Source organism: Monodelphis domestica, chromosome 4 (genome assembly GCF_027887165.1).
Source record: "Monodelphis domestica isolate mMonDom1 chromosome 4, mMonDom1.pri, whole genome shotgun sequence".
Lineage (NCBI taxonomy): Eukaryota > Metazoa > Chordata > Mammalia > Didelphimorphia > Didelphidae > Monodelphis > Monodelphis domestica.
In genome coordinates, this window is record NC_077230.1 from 307,059,567 (window position 1) to 307,084,592 (window position 25,026).

Below are 25,026 nucleotides of genomic sequence, written 5' to 3' on the forward strand. Positions count from 1 at the left end.
GGTGAATTCAAACCTTAATAATGACATCAGTGTCAGAGGTCAGTGAATAAGCTGAAGGATTTTGCTGAAAAAACAAAAAATATAGTAAAATGTGTCTTTTATCCTTTGCACTTTGAGAAATAACTCATTTGTAGCAGTGAACTACAGGCCAGTCCCTAAGAACATGACTTAAAACTCATATTCTTTTTATTTTTAACTCTATTGCTACTATCATTCTAGTATCTGACCAGATACAGGACAAATCAGTCTTAGATGACTGTAATTGTTAGCATTTTTAACAGTGGGCCAGATTTTCATCTTTTGTTTCTCTGGGGAAGCATAGAGAACAATGGTAGATTAACAATATAATAGAATTTAATAATATACAAAGCATTTATTGTTAGCAATGTTTAACTAAATGATAACTTTGAAAACTTAAGGACAAGATGAGGGATTTTTTTTTACTGTAGAGGGCAACTCATTAGATGTTAAAGTTATATGCCAGAAACAAAACAAAACAAAACAAAACAAATGTACTTTAGTTTTTATGTTTTAATATTAAGATCAGAGACTATTCAATATAAAAATACCTAATATATACCTAAAATATACCTAATTCCATATTGTGTGACCAGTTTTTAAGTAAAAAGCAAATGACAGAAGAGTTATCAATTACTAGGATGACAGATTTAGAACTACACAGACCCTTAGAAATTATTTAGTCATAAAATAACACAATTATAGAATAGGATGGAATCTCTAATCTTAACACTTCATTTTACAGATGAGGGAAGTGAACTTTAGCTTTGATAGGGAAAGGACTTTACTAGAATTACATAACTAGTTAGGTGTGGAATTAGAACTGGCAACTGGCTTTCCTCATTCTTAAATGAGGGCTTTTCCAATTAAATGTAGAGGCAGAGAGGAAGAGACAAAAAGATAAAACAGAAAAAGGAAGAGAAAGAGACACACAGAGAAGTAGAATTAGATAGATGGAAGGAGAAGAGGGAGAGAAGTAGAGCCAAGAGAGGGAGGAGGAAACCAGATGGGGGGGGAGGGGAGAGAGAGAGAGAGAGAGAGAGAGAGAGAGAGAGAGAGAGAGAGAGAGAGACAGAGACAGAGACAGAGACAGAGAGACAGAGAGACAGAGACAGAGAGAGACAGAGAGACAGAGAGACAGAGACAGAAAGATAGAGAAACAGAGAGACAGGCAGAGACAGACAGAACACAGAGAGACAGAGAGACAGTACACAAAGGAAAATGTGGAAAGTAATTCATTAGTTTCAAAAATGAATGTTAGTCCAAGTAAATGGCCTTTATAATATTCTTCTATTCTCTAAGAGTGCAGACAATGGTAGATGTTGCCCATTATAATTTTATCCTTTTGTACTGAAATTGGTTATTTACTTTTTTTTTCAAATTTAATGGTATTTGTATCTATACATATATGAATGCATAATATACATGTTTATTTTACCAATGGTATACATGTGTATAAAGAAATTATTTAGGTTTAATAATTTGATTTGAAATTTTAGAAATATCTTCAATTTAGTAGTTTAGGCCAGAAAGTCATTTTGACTTTCAGAAGCTGCCTCAATTATGTTATCTGTGTGCTTTGAGAGATTAGGGCTGCCTCATTCTAGGATGCCTGAAGCTGTACTTGAAAATCATATCATGTGGTACCTGACAGGGCATGTATGAAATTAAACAGCAGGGCAGCCTGGAACTTTCTTACCCCTGGTTTATAGTGCTGGGTATAAATGAAGTATCTTGCCTCCATTAGAATTGTGCTTCATTCACATCTAGCCAATTGCATTGTCCTGTTTTCTTAGGGACCACTGACCAGTGGCATTTTCTTTGTAAACTTCAAACCATTATATAGAATGAATAGTAGCAGCAGCATCTTGGTAGAAGAAGAACAAGCTCATATTCCAGGAACAAAATCTCTCTCTCTCTCTCTCTCTCTCTCTCTCTCTCTCTTTCTCTCTCTCTCTCTCTCTCTCTCTCTCCCTGTCTCTCTCTCTCTCTCTCTCTCTCTCTCTCTCTCTCTCTCTCTCTCTCTCTCTCTCTCTCTCTCTCTCTCTCTCTCTCTCTCTCTCTCTCTCTCTCTCTTCCTCTGTCTCTCCTTCTTTCTCTACACACACACACACACACACACACACACACACACACACACACACACACACACACACACACACACATTAAGCTCTTGCACTGTACTAAGCATTGGAGCTTCAAAGAAAAGTTAAAAAAAAAGCCCCTGCCCTTCAGAAGCTCACATTCAAATAGGGGAGACAGTATGGAAGCAACTATAGACCTACATGGTATAGTCATTAAAAAATAATAGAAGAAATAAGAAGAAAGGAAAGAAGAAAAAAGAAAGGAAGAAAGAAGAGTTCAAGGAAAAAGAGATGATAAAAATAATAGAAACTTGAAACAGCCCATTTATTCACTGAAAATTACTTTCCTTTTTATATTTCCCAAGTCCACATTCTTTTAAAATTGTAGAATCACTATTTGCTGTCCCCTTTTCAAGTCAAGAATAATTATTAATAACGATAAAGTAATTATTATACCTTACATTTAAATAAACATGAACAGTTTACAGAGAATTTTCCCATCTATTACCTCATTTCATCCTAATTTAAACAGACTTGGTACTGTGACTTATTGGAAATAATTAAGGAAATATTATAAGAACTTCAATGGCATTTAAAAGTCAAGACTGGGCCTCTACAAGCTCACAAAATTGGCTATAACTGAGAGTTAGCAAACTCACACACATATGCATGTGAATAAGTATGTGGATATATATAAAATATAGACATATAAAGCACAATATACCTCAGAGTACCTGAGGCACTTTCCACCTCTACTGTGAAATAAATATGATTCTGCCATTCAATTCAATCCAATAAAATATTTATTGAGCACCTAATATGAGTGCCAGGCACTGTCCTAGGTACTGGGGATACAAGGCAAGAAGAAAGGAAGCTCTGTCCCCAAAGAGCCTAAATTTTACTGAGGAGGAGTCATATATAATAGGTAAATAGAAAATGCACACAAAATGAATACAAAATAATCTCAGTGATAAAACATGATCAAATGCAAGAATTGGGAGAGAACTTTTATCAGAAGTAGCCTACAAGGTGAGCCTTGAAATGACTTAGAGTCTCCAAGAAGTAGGGGAGGGAAAGGAGTACATTACAGGTAGAAGAGACAATCTGTACCCAGAAGTAGGAGATGGAGTGGCATGTATGAGATATATGAGTAGGTCAATTTAGATGGAATGTGAATATATAAGGGATATTCATATGTGTGTGTGTGTGTGTGTGTGTGTGTGTGTGTGTGTGCTGGAGGCAGATTTTGAGGGCGTTAAATGCCAAGCAGAGGAGTATGCATTTTATCCTAGAGGCAGCAGATTGTCACTAAAGCTTTTTGAGCATGGGAGTGACTCCGTCAAACCTGTGCTTTAAGAATCTTAATTTGATATTTGTGTGGAAGATGGATTAGAGAGGTGAGAGGTCCAAAGAGACCAATTAGAAAGCAAATGGAGTCATCCATGTAATGGATGTGTAGACCTTGGCATTGTAAAGAGACATGTGCTTTCTGATTTAGACCAATTGTTTTGGCTTTGTAACAAATATTTTTGTTGTAATGATGATAGTTAAAAATTTATGTAGTATTTACCATGTTCCAGGCTGTGTAATAAACTTCACAATTATTAATTCAGTTGATTTTCACACCAACCCTGTGAGATAGGTACTATTATTATCCCTATGTTGCAGATAAAGAAATGAGGCAAACAGGTTGCTGCATAGGGCCAGACAGCTAATAAATGTCTGAGACTGAATTTGAACTCAGGTTTATTGACTTCAGAGCCAGCTCTCTCCATCCATTTAGCTACACCACTGGTTACCTTGTGAAGTTTAGTGACTCTCTTTTCACATATAATAATTTGTCTATGAAATCAGTGGAAGTAGAATGGTATCTGCCCAAGGAAAGTCTACTCCAACACCAAATACTGAGAAGATAAATGCCAATAGAATATTTTCTTCAAGACTACTACCAAACTACTCACTTGTTTATAAACATTTTAAGACTAAGTGAGCCCTGATTCATTCTTTTCCATATCGTTAAAGCAATATAACATGTATTATAGGACTGATTATTGGCTTAGAAAACTTGACACAATATTTGATCATAGGATACATTAGAATCATGATTTTGTATCTGAGAGGGAATTTGGAAAAAATCTAGTCCAACTCCTCATTTTATAAATAAGGAAACTAAGTCACAAAAGATGGAGGGATTCTCTCATAGCTAGTAAGTTTAATGATAGTACTGTAATCAAGATGTTCTGGCTTTTAATTTGGTAGTGATGTTTTCTATGTCACTCTGCTTGGCTCTGAATCATTTATTTGGGATTAGACTTGTGATTCTGTTGCATTGGAAAACTCTTAATAAGGAAACTCTCTTTACCAATTCAGATCAATATCCATTCTGCAACTCATAGTCTTAATAAGACTCCTGGAGGCCAGTGTTCTGGGTCAAATAGCCAGTAGGGGTCAGAGGTGGGGCATCCAAGTTGCATTTTCAGTGGGTAAATAAACTAAAAAATATAGAAATACATATTTAGAATTCATATTAAATGACTGTGAGGTAACTCAACAAAATGATTTATTAAAATATTTAAAACCTAATCCTTATCTACAATTAATCTAACTGAAATGATAGAGTTGGACTGAATGATCTCTAAGGTCCCATACAGCTTAACAAGTATTTGACCTGGTGAAATTACATTTTTAGATTTCCTTAGACACTTAAAAATTCACAGTGATGACTCTTTAGCAACAAGATTAGTTCAACAAACCTGCCCTTCAGGGAAATGTCCCCTTATCAATGCTTTCCAAACCTCTGGGCAATTAATATTTATGGAGCAAATGTCGGGCGTCTGGCACAGCTCGAAGGTCATCACTCTTTGAAGGCAAAATCCCAGCCTCTACTGAAAAGGACTTCTTTTCCCTTTCTAAGTCTCAATCATGCACAATAGCTCTCTAGTTTTATTTGAAACTAAGTCAAGTTTACTGAGATAAATCATAGGGTCAATGAGTCAATGAGTATCAGCGTCATCTTTGTTTTCTGAATAAGAGAAAAGGTAAAAAGCATCAAATTTTAGACCTAATGTTATATAAAAATCATTTCCTGGACTGGTTTAGCATTTAAGATCTTGCATTCTCTCTGTCCTACCTCCACCTTCTTTAGAATATTTTTACCAACTGCATGGCAGTATATGGCAGAGATCATATCATGGAGGAACTTTTGTCTTAGGGCCCTACTCTTTTGATTAGAGATTGTTTCTCTTAAACTACTCTTTCAAGAGAGTCCACCTCCTCCATAGACTCCTTGTCAGTCTTTTCTCCAGTTTTGGGACAATGAACCATCCAGTCTTCCATTGTTCCTAGATGGGATACTTTAGTCCGCTCTACACTTTACTCCAGTGATGGCAAACCTATAGCTTGGGTGCCAAAGATGGCATGCAGAGCACTCTCTGTAGGTAAGTAGATGCTCTTCATCCTCCAAATCCCCCCTCAGAGTTTGTTGCCAGAAAGGCAGAGGGACTCAGGCAGAGCTGCTCACCTCCCCCTCTCCACTACTCTTGATGACATTTTTTCACATTCCCCACCCATCTATCTGCCCAGCAGCCAATGGGAGCACACAAGGGATAAGGGGGATGGCTCACAGGTTGCAGAGCTGGAGGGGAGCAGAGTGCTTGGGCCACTCCTCTCCCCCTCTCTACACTTGCTGAGGACATTCCTCATTTTACCCATTCCTCTGCCCAGCAGACTAATGGGAGCCCTTTCTCACTCCTATGCATGGGGTAAGGGGGGGGGGCAGGACACATATGACACTTGGTAATGGAAGGGGCATGCACTTTATCTGGGGTGGGGTTCAACACTCCATCTCTAAAAGGTTCACCATCACTGCTCTACTCTTACCTTCACTCATCCCCCTGATTATCTTATGGCTCAAAGTATTCTACTCTAACCACATTTCATTAGAATATAGCTTTCCTTTGTTTTAGTATTTGTGTCCCTTGTACTTAACACAGCCCTTGGCAAATAGTGAATAAATGCCTTTTAATCAATTAATTTTCAGTTCATTCATTTGCTGTCCCCAGGTGGCCAGGGAGCTGATTTTGGAATTGAACATTTATATTGCCCTTATTAGCACTGAAATTGCAGTTGGCATATTAGTGTGATGCCCTGGGCTTCAAAACAACTTGTAAACCATTTGTTGAGCTCTTGATGGCATGCTTTGGTGTAGAGAATGATAGTTCAGTGACGTGGGCTGCCAGGAGAACTGACTCCAGGAGCATTGATTAAAATAAGCATTTGATCCTATCAAATGATAAATCTACACAGTTGGGGAAGCATAATGCTCAATAATGAATAGTGAAACCTAGGTTCTAATCCTATCTCTTCTTCTAATTTACTTTGTAACCTTAGGCAAATAGGAATTTAGTAAGTGCCTGGTGAAGTGAATCAAGGTGGGAGAGTATGGAAGTAAGGAGAACTATCATGGTCCTATGGCAATAGTCTAGGTTGGAGGTGATAAAAGACTAAGTTATAGTTGACAGAACAAAGAGAAGGGGAATGAGGTGAGACATAGTGTTCAGGTAAAATAAACAGGAATTGACAATTGTTTTTAACATGCATCATGAAAGAGAATAGTTATGTATGATTCCAAGGATACAAAATTGTCTTGTCAACAGAAATAGAGAAGTTTTGAAGAGAGGCTAGTATTGGGGAAACATAAAGAGTGCAGCTATGGAACTATTGAACTTGAGATAACTATGGAATATTCAGGTGAAGATATCTATCAGGCAACTGATAATATGTATTCAAATTAAGACTGTGTATATTCTTTTTAGAGACATCTGCATAGAGATATTAATTGATCCCAAAGGAGTTGATGAGATCTCCAAGAAAGAGAATGGAGAGAGAGAGGGAGAAGAGAGAGATAGACAGACTCCCAGTACAGAAACATGGAGATAAATACCCTTAGAGGTCAGGAAGACATTGATGTTCCAATAAAGGAAACTGAGTAGGAATAGAGAGAACAATGTCCTAAAAAGAAAATAGTCAGAAGGAGAGAGTGCTCAACAGTGTCAAAAGCAGTATAGAATTCAAGATGCATAAATATAGAAAAAAAGTAATTGGATTTCTCTTTTAAGAAATCAATTGTTAACCTGGGTAGAGTAGTCTAAGTTGAATAGTGGTATTGAAGTCTAATTGTAAGGGATTAGGAAGGGAGTTACAGGTGCCAAATGCAGGTAAATGAATGAATTAGATACGAGGTTAGTTACAAGGGAAGAGAAATTCAGACAAACCTTGTTTTATTTTACTTCATTTCATTGTACCTCTCAGATATTTCATTTTTTTACAAATTGAAGGTTTGTGATAACCCTGTGTCAAGTAGGTCTATTGGTATCATTTTTCTAACAATATGTGCTCACATTGTGTCTCATTTTGCTAAATCTCACAATATTTCAAACTTTTTCATCATTTTCATCTGCTATGATGATCTGTGAGCAGTGATCTCTGATATTACTATTCTAATTCCTTTGGGGTGCCACAAACCATGCCTATATAAGACAAAATATACTATGTGTGCTCTGACTGCTCCACTAACCAGCTATTCCTCTGTCTCTCTTCCTTTCCTTAGCCCCCTCAATTCTCTGAGACACAATAATATTGAAATGAGGCCAATTAATAACCCTACAATAGCCTCTAAGTGTTCATGTGAAAGGAAGTGTAAATTGATGTGGCAAACTTTATCTTATTTTAAGAAATTGCCACAGGCTCCCCAACCTTCAGAAACCCTGATCAGTCAGCAACCATAAATATTAAGACAAGACTCTCCACCAAGAAAAAGATTATTACTTTTGAAGGTTCAGATGGTGGCTAGCATTTTTTAGCAATAAAGAATTTTTAAATTGAGGTATGTACTTTTATTTAGACATAATACTATTACACATTTAGTAGACTACAGTATAATGTAAGCATAACTTTTCTAAGCATTGGGAAACCAAAAAAAATAATATGACTTTTTTTAGTGTGATATTGTGCTAGTTTGAAACTGAACCTGCAATATTTCAGGCATATGCCCATATAGGGTAATAGCTTGACAAGATAGAAGCATAAAATGAAGGTTTTTGTTTTGTTTTATTTTTAAGAATTGATGAACTTGGGCCTGTTTGTGGGGATTGAATGATTCATGACCAGTTTTTATGCCTGGGCTATATCTTTGGACTTTGTCTTTGAGAGGGAGAACACAGAGAACAAGAATTAAGAGGTTAGACAGAGTGGAAGCCATTCAGATGTGTAGGTAGTTGGTTCCCTAAAAAATGGCGCCTACATAAATGCATGACTCTTATAGGTAACTATGTCTAGATAACCAGGAGGTCCCCAGGAATGAAATGATGGGAATCTTTTGCTACCAGAGATAGTAGCTGATGAATTCATTTGGTAGAATCATTACTGGTACAGTGAGTAACTCCTGGGCCAAGTCCAGAACTGCAGAACAGTATCTGGCAGTTTTAGTAATCCAACCAGCAGCAATGGATTGACATTGGCAGAGCAACAGAGAAGTTACTGGTTAAGTAAAGACCTAGTGTCTTGGACAGAGAGGAAGAATGCTAGAGAAGGGAACAATAAGGGACAAAGACACAATACAGAGCAGTAAATCTGATTTAAAAAACCTTTTGTTGGTGCTATGACCACCTCTTAGGATTGTTGTGAGGATCAAATGAGAAAACAATTGTAAAGCATTTAGCACAGCGCCTTGTACACAATCCTATAGAAATGTTAGTTATTATTATTATTATTATTATTATCATCATCATCATCATCATATGGACTATGCAGGTCTGAGCCAAGTTGATGCCAAGTTAAGGCAACCTCAACTACAAAGTAGTATTCTAAATCTAGAGTAATCCCAACTCTCCCTAGAGATCTATCTATCTATCTATCTATCTATCTATCTATCTATCTATCTATCTATCTATCTAGCTTTCTGTCTGTCTTTTTGTCTCTATCTCTCTGCCTATCTGTCTCTCTATATATATCTGTCTGCCTGCCTATATGTCTAAATATATATGTGTATATATATATATATATATGTGTGTGTGTGTGTGTGTGTGTGTGTGTGTGTGTGTGTGTGTGTGTGTATCCCTAAAGGTAGCCATGAGTTAAAATTTGAAGTTCCAGGATGACATCTAGGTAGAAGTATGAATTAAAGAGTATAATTATATGAAAAACCTACATTTTAACTCAGTCCATGGAAGCTTAGAGCTTGGGTTCTGGGCCATGACTTTTCATGTTTGGGTCTATCCAACATCCTGGACACATTTGTCTCCCTTCTCTCCTCTATGTTTCTGGAACATATCTCCTTCTATACTCCCTTGTTTGAAAATTTGTGTAATCCTTATTTCTGTAGTTTTTGCCATCTGGAACAGTCTGCCCCTATTTCTCTGCCTCATTGCCTTTCATTCTCCTTTCAAATCCCACCTGAAAACATTATTTTCTTTGCCCTTTGTTTCATAATTTTTCTCTTCCCAACTGCTATTTCCGTATTTTGCAACCATTATGATCCAATTGTACAAAGTGTTTGGGGACAGGTACAGTTGGCAAGAACAACATGGTACAAAAATAAAGCTGCAATATAATCATACTTAGAACTTTACATATTCATATCACACTAGCACTTTATAAAATTTAACTAATGAGTCTTCAAAATACCTCCTGAGAGATTCTTAGATACATCTTTCAAATAAAATAAAAGGAAATACAGACAATTTGAATAATGAAAGGCTATAGGCAGGAAAATGAATTGGGGCTCCTGAGTCCTCAGTGTTTGTCTATACTAGTTGAACTCCGAGTCACACCTTAGCCAGGAAGAAATTCCTTTCTCCATCTTTTTTGCTTCTATGATGAGACACAGTGTGTACACAAACCCCTATTCCTCTTCACCATAAAGGTGAATCATTGTGACATTAAGGTCTTTTACTGTCAAGAGATATTGAAAATAGCCTCACAGACTATATAGCTTGTCAGATCCCTTGGAAACTGAAAGTGAGAAATGATAAAGGCTAGAGGTAACTGGAGAATACAGGCTCTCTCCTCCCTCCAGCTGCCTCCCTGCATCAAGAGAGTCATTTGATTTCCAAATGTATTTTGTTAACAGAGAGAGGCATCTCACCTGCATGGAGATAGGATCTCCTATTGCAATTGTGAGGGTCTTTATTTTCCCTTGTGAAACAGCACTTCCCTTTCATTGTCAACAAAGGGATTTTAAATAAGGGCTGTGACTTTACATTCTCTCCCCATCCTAATCCTAATCACTCTTCAAGGTCTGGTTCAAGTCCTTGAAGCTTTCTCTGACCTCTTTTATGAGCTCCTATGGCACTGGGATTTATGTTAAACAGTTTAGCATGAATTTGCCCTCCAGTTATTTCATCAGGTTTATTTGCTCAATTAGATGATGAGGTTCTTGAGATTAGGGACTTCTTTGTATCTGCATAGCATTTAATTTAATGCTGAACACCTTCAAATGATTTAAACCCAACATTTACTAAATTCATTGAATTAGGAACTTGGTTGTAGGGGAACAAATGTAAGAGTGGTAGCCCATATTGCACCATCCCAATTAATGTAACTTGGAAAATGCTTTATGTTCAGATACCTTTATCAGGTGAAAAAGCTTCTTTGACTTTTGACAGAATTAATTAGTCAAGGATGAAAATAGGTGTGGACAAGGCCTGGCCACTTGTATTGAAACATCAGTTAAAAGACCCATAAATCAGGTATGAACAAATGTTTCATCAATTTGAGGGGAATAAAGTGCTCTTAACTATCGGATGAAATCTGATGGGGATACATAAGAAATGGAATAGGAGCAATTAAAAGAATTAGGCATATCATTGAACCTCTGTAGGTCAGAGAAGAAATTCTAGCAATGAGCCAAACTTCAAGAACACTTTAAGGAATCGACCTTAGAGCTTATGCCTAGAGTTGGTGGAAAGGGGACGTTTGAATCTCTTCTTGTCTGTTCTCTTTATTCCAGTCCAACCTTTATCCACATGATGACCTTGTAATGTTTGAAAGACTGGAAGATTTGGACTGTCTTCTTGGGCTAGGAGCGATGTCCCAGGAGCATCAGTGGCTTAAGGATGAAGTAGCCGTACACCAAGGGAATGCAGGTCCCAGTTTGGAGGTAAGGTACTCTTTAAGGCAAAGAGAGGTATAGCTACCCACTCTGAGAATACTGACTTTCAGAGTCCAGAAAATGACATCTTAGGGAACTTTATGATTAGTCCATGAAGGGGAAAAAGACTTGTACCCCAAATAGGAACTGGCAGGTGCCCCTTTACACATGTGCTCCCTAAATTGGGGCATATTTCCTCTTGGCTTCTGTTTGTGCATATAAGAAATTATATCCTAGACTTTGGAGAAGGGAGGATATTTTTCATAAAACTTGTTCTACAATATCATATTAGTAAATATCCCTTTCTAAAAGTTGCTTAACTTGGACTAGATAATGGATTTTGGGAGCATATCAGTTGGGGGTTTATGAGGAACAATACTAGATGACCCCAACTCATCAAGAGTATCTTAGAACTCTAATAGCAAAAGGAGTTAACTGCCTTATGATTCAGCCAGCTGAGGGAAAAGAGAGGGGAAAATAGCTCCAGAAGGAGTGCTACCCAAGATATTTTTAAGATATTGCTCTCGCCCTCATGGAGTCGATAGTATTACAAAATAATGCATGGCAAATGAATAAAGGATGCACAGGCATATTTCTATGAGAAATCTCTGCAGGGAGCACTAATAACCAGCTGCATGGCAAATAATAAGTAATCAATTAATATTCATTGACTAAAAGAGATTATTTTCCCTACTGAGAATTGCCTCATACCATAAACAAATCTATAGAGGAAATAGTTTTAGAAACCTGCCTGATAAATATTTGGGTCAATCTGATGAGAAAAAAAAAATACATGTAGTAAGACTTCTAAAAGTAGAAGACTTCTAGCACGAGTGGTTCCTCTCCAATGAATAGAGATATAAGGACACAGGAAAGGAAGTTGTTTTGGTGTTACTATGAACATCAGTAGAGGAAATGCCAGAAATAATGTAATGACATATTTATCAATGCATCACAGAGAATTAGAAGGTAAAGCTGTCTTATCTCTCTAGAGCTATCAGCTTCATCCCCATCCACCCTGGTGCTTTTATTTATTTATTTATTTATTCATTCATTCATTCATTCATTTATTTATTTATTTATTTATTTATTCATTCATTCATTCATTCATTTATTTGTTTGTTTATTCATTCATTTATTTATTTATTTATTTGTTTGTTTGTTTGTTTATTTATTTATTTATTTATAAAAACCCTTACCTTCCATCTTGTATTCTTCCACCGTGTATTGGTTCCAAAGCAGAAGAGTGGTAAGGGCTTTCCCAGGGTCACACAGCTGAGAAGTGTATGAGGCCAGATTTAAACCTAGGTCCTCTCATCTCTGGGCCTGGCTTTCAATCCACTGAGCCACTTAGCTGCCCCCTACAAAGGAATTATTACCAAAATAATGCTCATTTTGTGTCTGTTGTATAAAACACTGATCTTTTTTATTTTTTTTAAATATTTAATTATTTTAGAATATTTTCCCATGGTTACATGATTCATGTTCTTTCCTTCTCTTCTCCCTCCCCCCTCCCAGAGCTGATAAGCAATTCCACTGGGTTTTATATGTACCATTTATCAAAACCTTTTTCTATATTGTCAATATTTGCAATAGAATGATCATTTAAAGTCAATATCTCCAGTCATATCCCCATTGAACCATGTGATCGATCATGTTTTTCTTCTGCATTTCTGCTCCCAGTTCTTTCTCTGGATGTGGATAGTGTTCCATGTGAGCTGGAAAGACATCCAGGAATTGATGCAGAACAAAAGGAGCAGAACCAGAGAACACTGTACAAAGAGACTGATACACTGTGGTACAGTTGAATGTAACAGACTTTTCTACCAGCAGCAATGCAATAACTCAGGACAATCCAGAGGAATTTATAGGAAAGAAGAATAAACACTAGTGTTTATAGAAAAAAAAAGGACATAAATATATCTGATGTCATTGATTTAAAATCAAAGTGGGATATCATGAGAGAGAAATGCTGTTTCAAATCTACTTTAGAGAATCATGTTTTACTTTGAGCTGAAGCTTGGATCTTCCAATGTTCTTGAAAGTTGCTTATTCCAAAGTCAATTATTTCTGACAATATCTAGGAGGAAAGACCACTGAATGGAACATAAGACTAGAGGCCAACTGAGCCCAATGCATGAGAATGATCTTATTATCAAGTTTTGAGAAGGTAAAGAAATCTCAGAAGGGGTCTGGTTCTACTCTAAGAAATGAGCTTGAGGAAGAAAAGAAACACTAGGACTACTTTTGCTGCTCACCAAGCATGACTCAAACTTATCATGCTCTTCCTAAAGCATCAGTTCAAACACTACCAAAGACCAAGAGTTGAAAGATGTGAGAAAGGATAGAGCTGCTGAGAAGAGTTTAAACAGTTTTTCAACAGTCATTTATCAAAATGTTTTTCTCTCCTCTTAATGAAACATTTTGGTATCTGTTTCCTCATTCTGGATTAGCAGAAAGAGTGCAATTGCAGGCTTGCAATCAGGGTCTCATTGTAAACTTTATGAGCATATGTAACATGTTTCCTGCTTCAGGTTGTGACTCCCCAGAGTACTCTTTACATGAGGAGAGCTCAGTTGCTGATTGACACATTTCAAATCTGTGAAGTTGAAATCTCAAAAAAGTACTAGATCCACAGGGACCTAATCATAAAATGCAAGTTATTTTAGGCTAGTTTTGTTTATAGGCATTTCTAGTTTACTGAGTTAGCTTTCTTTTCACACTTATATTACCTCTGTCATTCCCATTTTTCTTCCTCCTTTCTTCCCATCCTCCCTTCCTTTTTTTCTTGCCACTAGAAAATTATAAGGAATTTGTATTTAAATATTTTTCACAGACTCTACAAAAAAGCTAAAATAGAAGTCTTTCTTGGATAGGATAAAAGTTGGGGTAATGTTATAGTCAACTATTTGGAATTTTAATTTTATAATAGATTTTTAAGGTTTAGAAAAGAAATAATATCCATTTGCTAATTAAAGAGATGTCAACTATTATAATTTTCTTAGTATATGTGAGATTATAGAGAAATCCCAGAAATTTACTATGGGAAGTTGTTTTCAATTCTGAGAAGATGATTTAGACTTACATTGCTCCATTTGCCTATCTCAATCTATTGTCATGTATATATAAATACCTATATATATATATATATATATATATATATATATATAAATGAGAGAAACAAGGTCTCAGGCTACCTTTCTGTGTGGTGCTTAAAGGATTAAGATAATAACTAAAAGGATGTTATCATTTTGACTATCTGATAGAGAATAATTATAGCTTCTGATTATCATTGTGTTTCAAGGAATTGTTATTAATGAAAAATATTTTAAGATATATTCAAACATGAGCAAATAGTAGTACCTGCAATAATTGGCTAAAGTTAAACACAGTAGTGAGGACAAAGCACAAAATTCTTAAGGCTTGGTTTTTGTCATTTTTGTTTTGGTTGCTTTGTTTTTTTCCATTTGAGGAAGAAAGGAAAGCTCCCAGTGGTTCATAGTTTTTGGAGCACTTGTATTATTTCTGTATTCCAAACACCAGGGGGCAACATAGTACTTGAACTTAAAATCTAATTCCAGTTTGTAATCTACTCATTATCATCAATTAACATCTTTGGATCTGGGCCCTGATAATAGGTATATTTTCTCTCTTCCTGTCTTTAGTTTCACAAAGTATACCATGTGTATCCATTTTCCAAATGAACCATTACACTTTATTTTGAGGTTTCTTGATTCAAATTTTGAAACATATTCAATGGCTATACCTAGCCTACAAACTGAGTTAAAACAAAAAGATTTGGCTATAACTATTTAGAGCAGCTTTAGCCCATGGCCTTTCTAAGTGACAGGGAAGCCAAATCTCTTGACCATGTCTGACTATATATATATATATATATATATATATATATATATATATATATATATATATATATATATATGGAAATAGCTTGAGGAGAAAAAAGTCCTGAACAAAAGCCAGGGAACAAATGAGTTTATAATGCATATGAAAGTTGATCAAAATCAGTAGAAATGAAGGACAGTAAAAACCAAATGAAAAGTCAAGAAGATGGTCTCTTAAAGCTGTAAGTTGAAATAAGTTGAAAGTACATTGTTAGAAATATTTCATCCTAGACATCAGAGGAGTCAAATCTGAAACTAGTGAATGCTGTCATTTTATAGTTATTCTTTAATATTCACTACTATGGGGACTTGCTTTTTCTTCTATTTCTACAAGAAAAAATATGAGAGAGGATTTCTTTTCCCCATTCAGAGAAACTGGCATGATCCCAAACCTCTGATCCAGGCTTAGTGAAAAAAATACGTTACACTCTCATATCTTTGTCTCTAATTGTTTGGTCTATTTTTGTCAGTGCATTGATGTTTGCAAGTAGGTTTCTAGGAAGAGGGAAGCAAGGGAGCCAATGATTAGGTCAAGCTGACAAATATTCCTTGGCAGTAATTAGGTAGCTCCTATTGGCATATAAGGATCCCTGGAAGCAAAATCTATATATGGGCAAAGAATACAGTACAAAGCATCGGTTATTGAAGTTAAGCTAATAAAAAGCCCTCCCAGTGTTGGGCCAACCTGCACATTTCTATCCTATAAAAAATATTTTGCAAAAATGAAGCCCTGACATAAAGACTTAAAATATTTAGAAGAATATATTGATTATTTTCCAAAGAGAGAACTTGCATGAAAAACATGCATATTCATTTTTTTCTTTACTGATATGTTTTTATATTCACACATTACTTCCTGGAGAAGAAGCTATTTTTTTACTCTAAGAAGGAGATGGTAGCTGAGGAGGTGATTTCATTCTTTTTCTGGGTGTTTTGCAGACTTTCTCAACATCACTTTTAAAGGTAGGAGTGAAAAGCCAAGGAGAATAATTTAGTTGCATCAGCTTACAGAGAAACCCATGGAATGATCAAGCTCACATTTCTTCTCTCCTTTATTACATAAAGATAAGTCATGCTTGAGAGGAGAAAAATATAATGAGATTATTTGGAATTTAAATTGTATAATGTCATTTCATCCTATCATAAAACAAGTAGGGTTAAGGCAATGGAAAACAGAAAATTGAATGAGGGTTGTTTAGGATTCAGAGGAGTGTTGCTGGCGTGCATGTGACCAAGCACAGTAAATTGTGTGTCTCTTGGATGTCTTCATGATGTACTCAGCAATGGCTAGCATTCATTCTAAAGTAATTTGGAACCTGAAGGCCCAATTCTATAGTCTTTATGGATCTATGACCCCCATTAAAGCCAGACATGCGAGTGTGAAGGCAGGAAGATAACACCCAGCATACAGAATAACACAAGTCTATGCCTTGTTTATATGAAAGGCAGTTCCACCAGAATGTGGGCACTGTTTAAATAATTCTTTGAAAGAGAAAGGAGTTCTTTTAAAGAGAACTGCTGCCTCTTACATACAAGACAAAAGCAACACTATAGACTAATAGGTAAAAGATTTTAATAACGGAGGACAGTGATCGTGAAGTTTTCCAAGGGTTCTGACTGAAAACTGCAGTGATAGAAGAGGGAGAATAACTAAATGGGTAGAACAGTGGACATAATGAAAAATATCATATCGTTGAATGAATGAATGGAAAACAAAGTGCTGGGGATATAAGAAGAAAAAGTGTGACATGGTCCCTGTTCTCAAAAAGCTCATTCTCTAATTGGAGGAGATTACACATAAAATAAAGTTCAGCTTTAAGGCAGGTGGAAAGACTCAGAAATTCTAGCATGGATGGAAAGACCCAAGAGTCCTTAGGTTAGTCAATAGGTCAAATGACAATGCTAGGAAACTAAAAGCAGGTCAAGACCCAGGAGATCTTAGAATGTGGTTGTAGGGTAAGTGACAAAGCTTAGAAATCCTTAATCTCGGGGGAAGGAATGGAGGTGATGAGTCACATTTCATATAAACTGTGTGAGCAGGCCAACAATCCAGATGGACTCTGGACTTTTCTGGATTAAGGAGGGGTTGAGGGGAACTGACAAGGTTCTTCTGATGGTGGGATCCATTGGGAACTTAGAGCAGGAGAAGAGGGAGAGAAGTGACATGATATATAGAGTGGTGGAACAAGTTAGAAAAAGGGACACAGGAGCATACAATGGTGTCATAGATCCTTCTTGGGGAGGGATGTGGTTTCTCCTCACTCTTCATTATGATGGTTTAGCTTTAGCTATATGAGGTCAAAGGTCTCCTTCAGTGACTGGAAAGAGAAACATAGAAAAACTTTTTGAATTTCATTTTACTCTGAAATGCATAGTCTATACTCCCAAAGCTGGGTATAAAGGACTCAACTCTAGATTTTTCTTTATCTATGGCTGAGACACAGTTCTAAGGGGAGAATAAACCACACATTTTATGGAGACTGTTGTTACATTAAAGTTAAAACTCATCACTTCCTAGAACTCCTTCATCCTGTTGGATTGTATGTTTGGGGTAAATTTCAGAATATAGAAAAATGGTACAATTTGCAATTGGGAAATGTCTACTATTTCTTAATATGCATTGCATCCTTGTTATTTAGTACTACTTATTTACTTATTGATTCTTTGGTAAGATTAAAAATATTATATGCAGCAAGCTATCATGTGTGTCTGCTTTGGGTATCAGTTTCACTAGGGCAAGGTCACATGATTATTGCTCATTGAAATAAAGCTTGCTCATTTTGATCAGGTAATTTTACAAATTCACACATCCCTGGAAATTATCACTCAAGGTGAGAAGCATAGCTTAGGGATGAAAAGTCTTGGACTCTCAAATAACCATAGAGAGATTGACTTGCTAGATGGACACTTCCACCCTATTTGGCATGGATCAACCACCATAGTGTGTAGTTCCCTGAAGGGTATTTATCGCAATCATCCAGTGGTTAAAATTGAGAAATGATCCTTCTCAAAGCTCACTCATTTTAATGACCGATCTGAATGCTCATCCCAACAGTCTTGTAACTATAAATATGTGTGGGGGTGAGGGGGAGGATTTCAAGAAAATAAACAGATGTAACTGTATAAATGAAGCTTAAGTTTCCTGAAACCTTTTTTTTAGTGGTCAAGCAGTCATTTTGCCAAGAAAATAGACATTTAGAATAGCCTCAGATGAAGCAGCTCATCTTGTGGCTACATAGGTGAATCTGAGGTCATAAAAATAAATATCATCTTTTTTCTAATACACTGGCAATTTTACTAGACCAACAGTTAAGAGACGTTTATTAAATACTTACTGTAGGCCAGGCACTGTGCTGAGTGCTAGAGATACAGAGAAAGGCAAAAGACAGTCCCTTACCTCAAAGAGCTCATGATGAAATGGAAAAGGGACACCATATAAATGACTATATATAAACCAGCTACATACAGAATTAATGGAGCTAATCAAAAAAGGAAGGCACTAGAAGGAAGAGGGATCCATCTTCCTGACAAAGGTGGGATTTTCACTAGGACTTAAAGGAAACCAGGGAAATATAAATTTAGATTTATAAGGAAGAAGAGCATTCTAGGCCTGGGGAATGGCCAGTGAAAATGCCCAAGGATCAGGAAATGGAATGTTTTGTTCAAAGAAAAGCAAGGATGCTAGTGTCACTGGACCAGAATGGGAGGAGGAGTGTAAGGTATAAAAAGAAGAGAAAAGTGGAGGGGAGAGGCTAGGTATGAAAGATTTTAAAAGCTAGAGGATTTTATATATGATCCTGGAGGTGATAGGGAACCACTAAAGTCTGTGAGTAAGAAGGTGATATGGTTGGATTTGGGTTTCAGAAAAATCACTTTGGTGGCTGACTGACTAGAAAGAAAACATTATAACAGATTGATCTCAAAGTCATGAAGATTACCTCCAAGTCTTGTCTCCAACACACATTAACTCTGTGGTCATGGGTAAGACAATCTTTCAGTATCCCAGAACAATGCTTATGACTTTAAAATATTTTTCAGGAATGGTAGAGAGAGTTTATATATATATATGTTTTCCCATATCAATGAATTACAGGTATGAATCAATTAAAAAATAAAATAAAAAGAGGACTCACTTAGAGCAAGAGAGTTTAAAGTGATAGAAAAATAAGTAGTTTTGTTTATCAAGATAATTTCCCTCCAAGAAGTATAAACTATGGCAATCTAGTTACAAGCAGCTAGATAGTACCATGGATGGTGTCGGTTGCATCTGAAATGAGGAAAAACTGAGTTCAAATCCAGTCTCAGAAACTTCCCAGGTAGATGTCTCTTTGCCTTAGATTCATCTGTTAAAAAAAGAATAATGGTAGTACTTACTTCCCTGAGTTGTTGTGAGGTTCAGATGAGATAATACGTGTAAAGCATTGATAGTTTTTTTGGAAAGCAAAAAGTTTCATTAGCATTCTTTTCATTGCTAGTTTTAAAGCATTACATAAATACTAGCTAGCTATTTTATGCATACTATTAGTCCAAGAATATTAGGAGCATTCCACTGGCATGATGTGTGTGAAATGAGAAACTCAGAAAGGTTAAATATGATGTATTCTAAGTCCAAGATCAAACAGAGGTGGACCTTAATTGACAAACTCAGAACTCAGTTTTTGCCCCTTAAGCCTGCATTTATTCAATTCTTCAGGCTTTGAGACCTTTACAAATCACTATATTTAAGGAATTATGATGATCATGATGATTTTAGCTTGTAACACTGTGGTCACAGCTGAGGATAATTCCCATTGTTTATTTCAAAGTATAAATGCTTTGTTTGTTTCATTATCACTTGGGGTAACTGGTGTAGTGCTTTACCTTTGATATTTCTAAACTACTGGTAACAGAGTCTATACTGGTCTGCTCAATGAAATTCTCCCAGCTAGGAAAAGAGTTACCAACAAATATCCTAGAAAATGCCTCTCACCCACTAGGAGAAGTTCTGGATATTAGATAGGAGAGACGTAGAACATGGTTCTCTGCAGTTTCATCTTGATAAATCCACTGGCTGACAGTCTGTTCAGAAAAGCCTAAATTTCACAAGCATACTAATGCTGACATCCAGTTGACTTTACAAAGTCAATTTTGAAAACCCTTCAGTTCATCCGCAGTACAAAATTGTCTTCCTTACTGCCATGTTCTCACATTCCCAAAATCTGCTTTGCAAAAAATTACACGCATTTGAACACTGTCAACAAATGAGAGCTGACAAGCAAACATTCAGCCGCAATGGGAGTTGAAATCTGGTCTTTGATTGCTTTCGATGCCTCATGATAGCATAACACTGGCTTCTTCATGCAATGCATTAAAAGTGTCCTTCCCTTTTGAAGCCACCGGGAATCAATAAGGAATGAGAATTTTTAACAAGCAAAGCTGCAACAATTAGGACACGAAGTTCAGCTTTGTGAAGGTGAACCTTAGAAAGTGTGAGAGCTGTTCTATTACAAGAAAAATAAAATCAGTATTGTTCACCATTTCCCCAAGGAGCTGTCCATTAAGGGAACTTTTTCATCAACTCTATGGAGAGGGGACCATTTTTTTTTTTTGGTGCCACACTACACCCAGAAAAGTCTCAGTTTTCCTCATCTGTAAAATCAGGATAATAATAGGACCTATTTCCAGGCCTGCCAGACAGAAAGGGATATAAAAATGCTAGCTATTATCTATGCACCCTATTCTTCCTGAAATATCAGTACTATTCACTGGCATGCTTCTTTTCTGGGTGATCTGTATGAATTTCAAGCTAGAGTATGAGAAATACAAATTTGTACAAGACTAATGTGAGCATTGGTTTTGCTTGACTATACAGATTTATTATATAGGTTTTTTTTTTTCTTTTAAATAGTTGGTGAGTGGGAGGAAGAGCAAAGGAAGTTGTGGTATTCCTTTATCTTGTTTGTACATAGTTGTTTGCATGTTGTCTCGGCTTGAGAACAGAGACTTTTTATTGCCTTTCACAGTAACCCCAGCTCTTAGCACTGTGCCTGGAATATTGCAGGTATTTAATGAATGTTTGTCGACTTGGTTTGATGCTCACAACATTCCTGTGTTAGGCGCTTATCCCCATTTTTATAGCTGAGGAAAATGGGGCTGAGAGCACTTAAGTGGCTAGCCCAGGGTTTCACAGCTAGCTGTGGGGCTGGATTTGAATTCATCTCTTTCTGACTTCAAGTTCAACATCCTATGTACCTCTGCCATCTAACAGTCCTTAGTCAAAAGTTCTTGATGGTAGTTAGTGTCCATAAGCTACTAATCTAAAACACTGTTGATTGCTGTCATCCCATTTGACTAACATATACTAGGACAGTCTAAAATATTACAGATTCATAGACTTTATGTTTTAATAATTTTGTAATTGTTTGGATTGTGATTTATAATAATTTTATCTCCTTCCATAGACTTTGAGATTGATTTTTCTTGATTCAAAATCATTAACTTACCTTTGACTTTTTAGTGCAAGAAATGGAGTTGGGGATCCCTGTTTAAAATTCCCCAGATGTTTCCTTGACTGGGATATGGACTGGGTTTGTATTTTCATTCATTCCTTTACCAATGCTGATCAACATCTTCATTATGACTAAGAGTCTCAAAGTTGCCCAGATCACCAGGAGGTCACAGACACCAAGTAACATCAGAAGTAGAACTTGAGCCACAGTTTCCTAGCTTCATTGGGACTTTTTTTATCTTCGATCTCACCAAGCATATTTTATAAGAATAGAATTGAAATGAATTTGTGTATGTTTTTTTAATTGTATTTTATTTTGAAGTTAAGCATAAAAATATTAGAACACACAAAAATCACATATAAACTGACAATTTACACTTCCAATGAATAACTTTTAATATATACATATAACAACTCACATTTATATAGTACTTCTTATGTACAAAACACTATAATAATCTTTACAATTTTTAGTTTATTTGATTCCCACAACAATCCTGGGAGTTAAGAGCTTTTGTTATCCTCACTTTACATATGAGGAAACTGAGGCAAATAGAGGATAAGTAACTTGCCCAGGATTACTCAAATAATAACTATCTGAGGCTGAATTGGAATTGAGGTCTATCTGACTCCAGGACCAGTGCTTTATCTATTATGCTACCCAACTGCCTCAATTATAAGCACATACACGTGTATAAACACACATATAAACATACAATACAAAATCATTCAAGTTTTTTAAAACTGTCCTACTTGACTGTGCTTCTGTTTGAACTTACTTCTCTTCCTTATAAGTGATTTTAAAAAATCTCTCCTTATTCCCTTCCTCAATCCAAAAAATATTGCTCCTTGTAACCAATAAGTATATTCAATTAAAAAATCAATCCATTCAATACCAAATCCAAAAATGTATGTCTTTCCACACCTTGAGTTCCTCATTTTATTTTCAGGAGGTGAGAAACAATATAGGCCTTAACAGACTTTATGAAGACATTGTGGGTAATTGCTTTAATCATAATCTTTCAAAGCTGTTTTTCTTTGTTGTTGTCCTATGAATGCCCTATAAGTTTTGTTGTTTAATAAATTATTATTAAGTAGGAATGATATTATGAACACAAAATTTTAGGACATATGCATGTGGCATACAGAAAGAATTGTAAAGGAAAAAAGGGATAGAGAAAAGGTTACCAATTGCTAGGCTACTATTATAATACAGATATGTTATATGTGCATATGTTTGTGTATAATATTACGTATGGTATTCTAAAATTCTTAATGCAGTATTTAATAATTTTAGCAGTAAAATACTCCAAATTTTAACAAATAATTAGAAAATTTATCTATTTAATTTTTTATGCTCATTTTGTTTGGTAAATTTGGAAATAAAATTAATTTAATTAAAAAAGAAATTGTTCTATTGGTTCTGCTCACTTCACTATGCTTCAGTTCATACTATCCAAGAGTCTCTCTGAAATCATCTTTTTCATAATTTCTCTTATTCCATAATATTCCATTCCATTTAAAAATAATGGAATTTGGATTCATTCATCCAATTGGATTTGTTTATCCAATCCTCAATTAATAAGCATCCCTTTAGATTCTAGCTCCCTTCCTCTTTCATCCAATCCTTTCTGCTTGTCTCCTCTCCAAGTCCTCAAAGCAGAAAGAATCCACTCAAAGGTTATCTTTTTCTTTTAACCTCTAAATACCTTTGACTAGAGTAAGGTTCTGTTGGGAGGCTAGTTTCTTTTTTTCTCTATTAAAATGTTAAAGGCTACATAATCATACATCCCTTCCCGTTGCTCAAATCAATTTACTTTTCTAGGCTTCTCTTAAAGTCCCTACTCAGCTCTGACCTTTACCTCAGAAATCCTTGAAAGCCTTTTATTTCATAAGAGTCAGATTTAACAAAATTATTCTCATTTATAAGCCTATCACTTTTGTATTTTTTAATATTGTATTATACAATCCATGATTTTTAGTAGAAACTATTAGATCTTCTGTGACCCTACCTGCTGAGGATCCTTAGTAATTAGATTCTTTTTGGATACTTGCAATATTTTTTTCTTTGATGTGGGAGCTCTGGATTTTGGCTATGACATTCCTAAGAATTTTCCTTTTGGGGTTCCATTTAGGAGATAATGAATAGCTTCTTTCTTTACTTTGCCCTATGGTTCTAACAAATCTGGGCAATTTTCATTTGCCATTTCTTGAACTATAATGTTTAGGCTTTTCTAAGTCATGATTTTCAGAGAGTCTGCTTAAGTTACCTCTCCTTGACTTGTCTTCCAGGTTAGTTCTTTTTTATATCAAATATTGTACATTTACTTCTAAATTTTCCATTCTCTTATTTTGTCCTAATATTCTTATTGTATCATAGAAATCTATTTGATCTAGTTCTGAGGGAATACATTTGGATAAGGTTTATCATATTCTCTTCTAAGCTATTTATATCCCTTCCAATTTTTTCCTCTAGAGTTTTAATTCCTTTTAAAAAATCTTTTACTTTATTTCTTCTAGGTATTTAAGAAATCATAGAGAAAAATCTTTTTTTCCCCTTCTCTAGTCTTCACTTGAGTTATCATGTAGTTTCTTTCTCCTTCTCTGGGATAACTATTGATTGACAATAATTTTATACACATTGATGTTTGTTTTATTCTCATCAGCTTTAATTTCTGAACTGAGTCCTTTGGCCAGGGTCCCAAACCCATCTCCTTGCTACATTTTTGTTTGGAGTAGTCAACTCTGTTTGATCTTCTTCTTGGTCATTTGGATTCTGTGCTGATTGCCACTTCAAGTTGTTGGAACCCTCTGGAACTTTAAAGTTCAGAGTTCTGGATCTCCAGGGCCCTCTATGAATTCTTAGGGTTCAGTGCTCAGGATCTCATGTGTGTGTGCATGCATGTGTGTGCAAGTGTGCACATTTGTGTGCACATGCAACTTTCTCTCTGTTCTTCTGGACACAGACTCAGAGGATAGATGTATTTCTTGTCTATCTTTCATGCTGTTGTTGAGGCAATAAATTTGCTTGCTTTCCCTAGGGTGAGTTGTTGACTGGATTCTGATCACCTATGGACATCTGTCTAACATTTTGTGCAATTCTGGGGTAGCAGATGTCACTATAATTTCACACTGGATTTTTTAGCCAATGTTTAAGCTTATGGGAATCTTAGTTTTTTGGTGGGGAGATGATCCTCTAACTATCCAGGATTTCCTAAATGCAGAGATACTCCTTCCACCAATAAACCTTAATTGATTTTGTTATGGTTCAGGCATTTCAGTCATGTCTAACTCTTCATGATACTATTTGGGGTTTTCTTGGCAAAAATACTGGAGTAGCTTACCAGTCCATTTTCCAGCTCATTTTACAAATAGGAAACTGAGGCA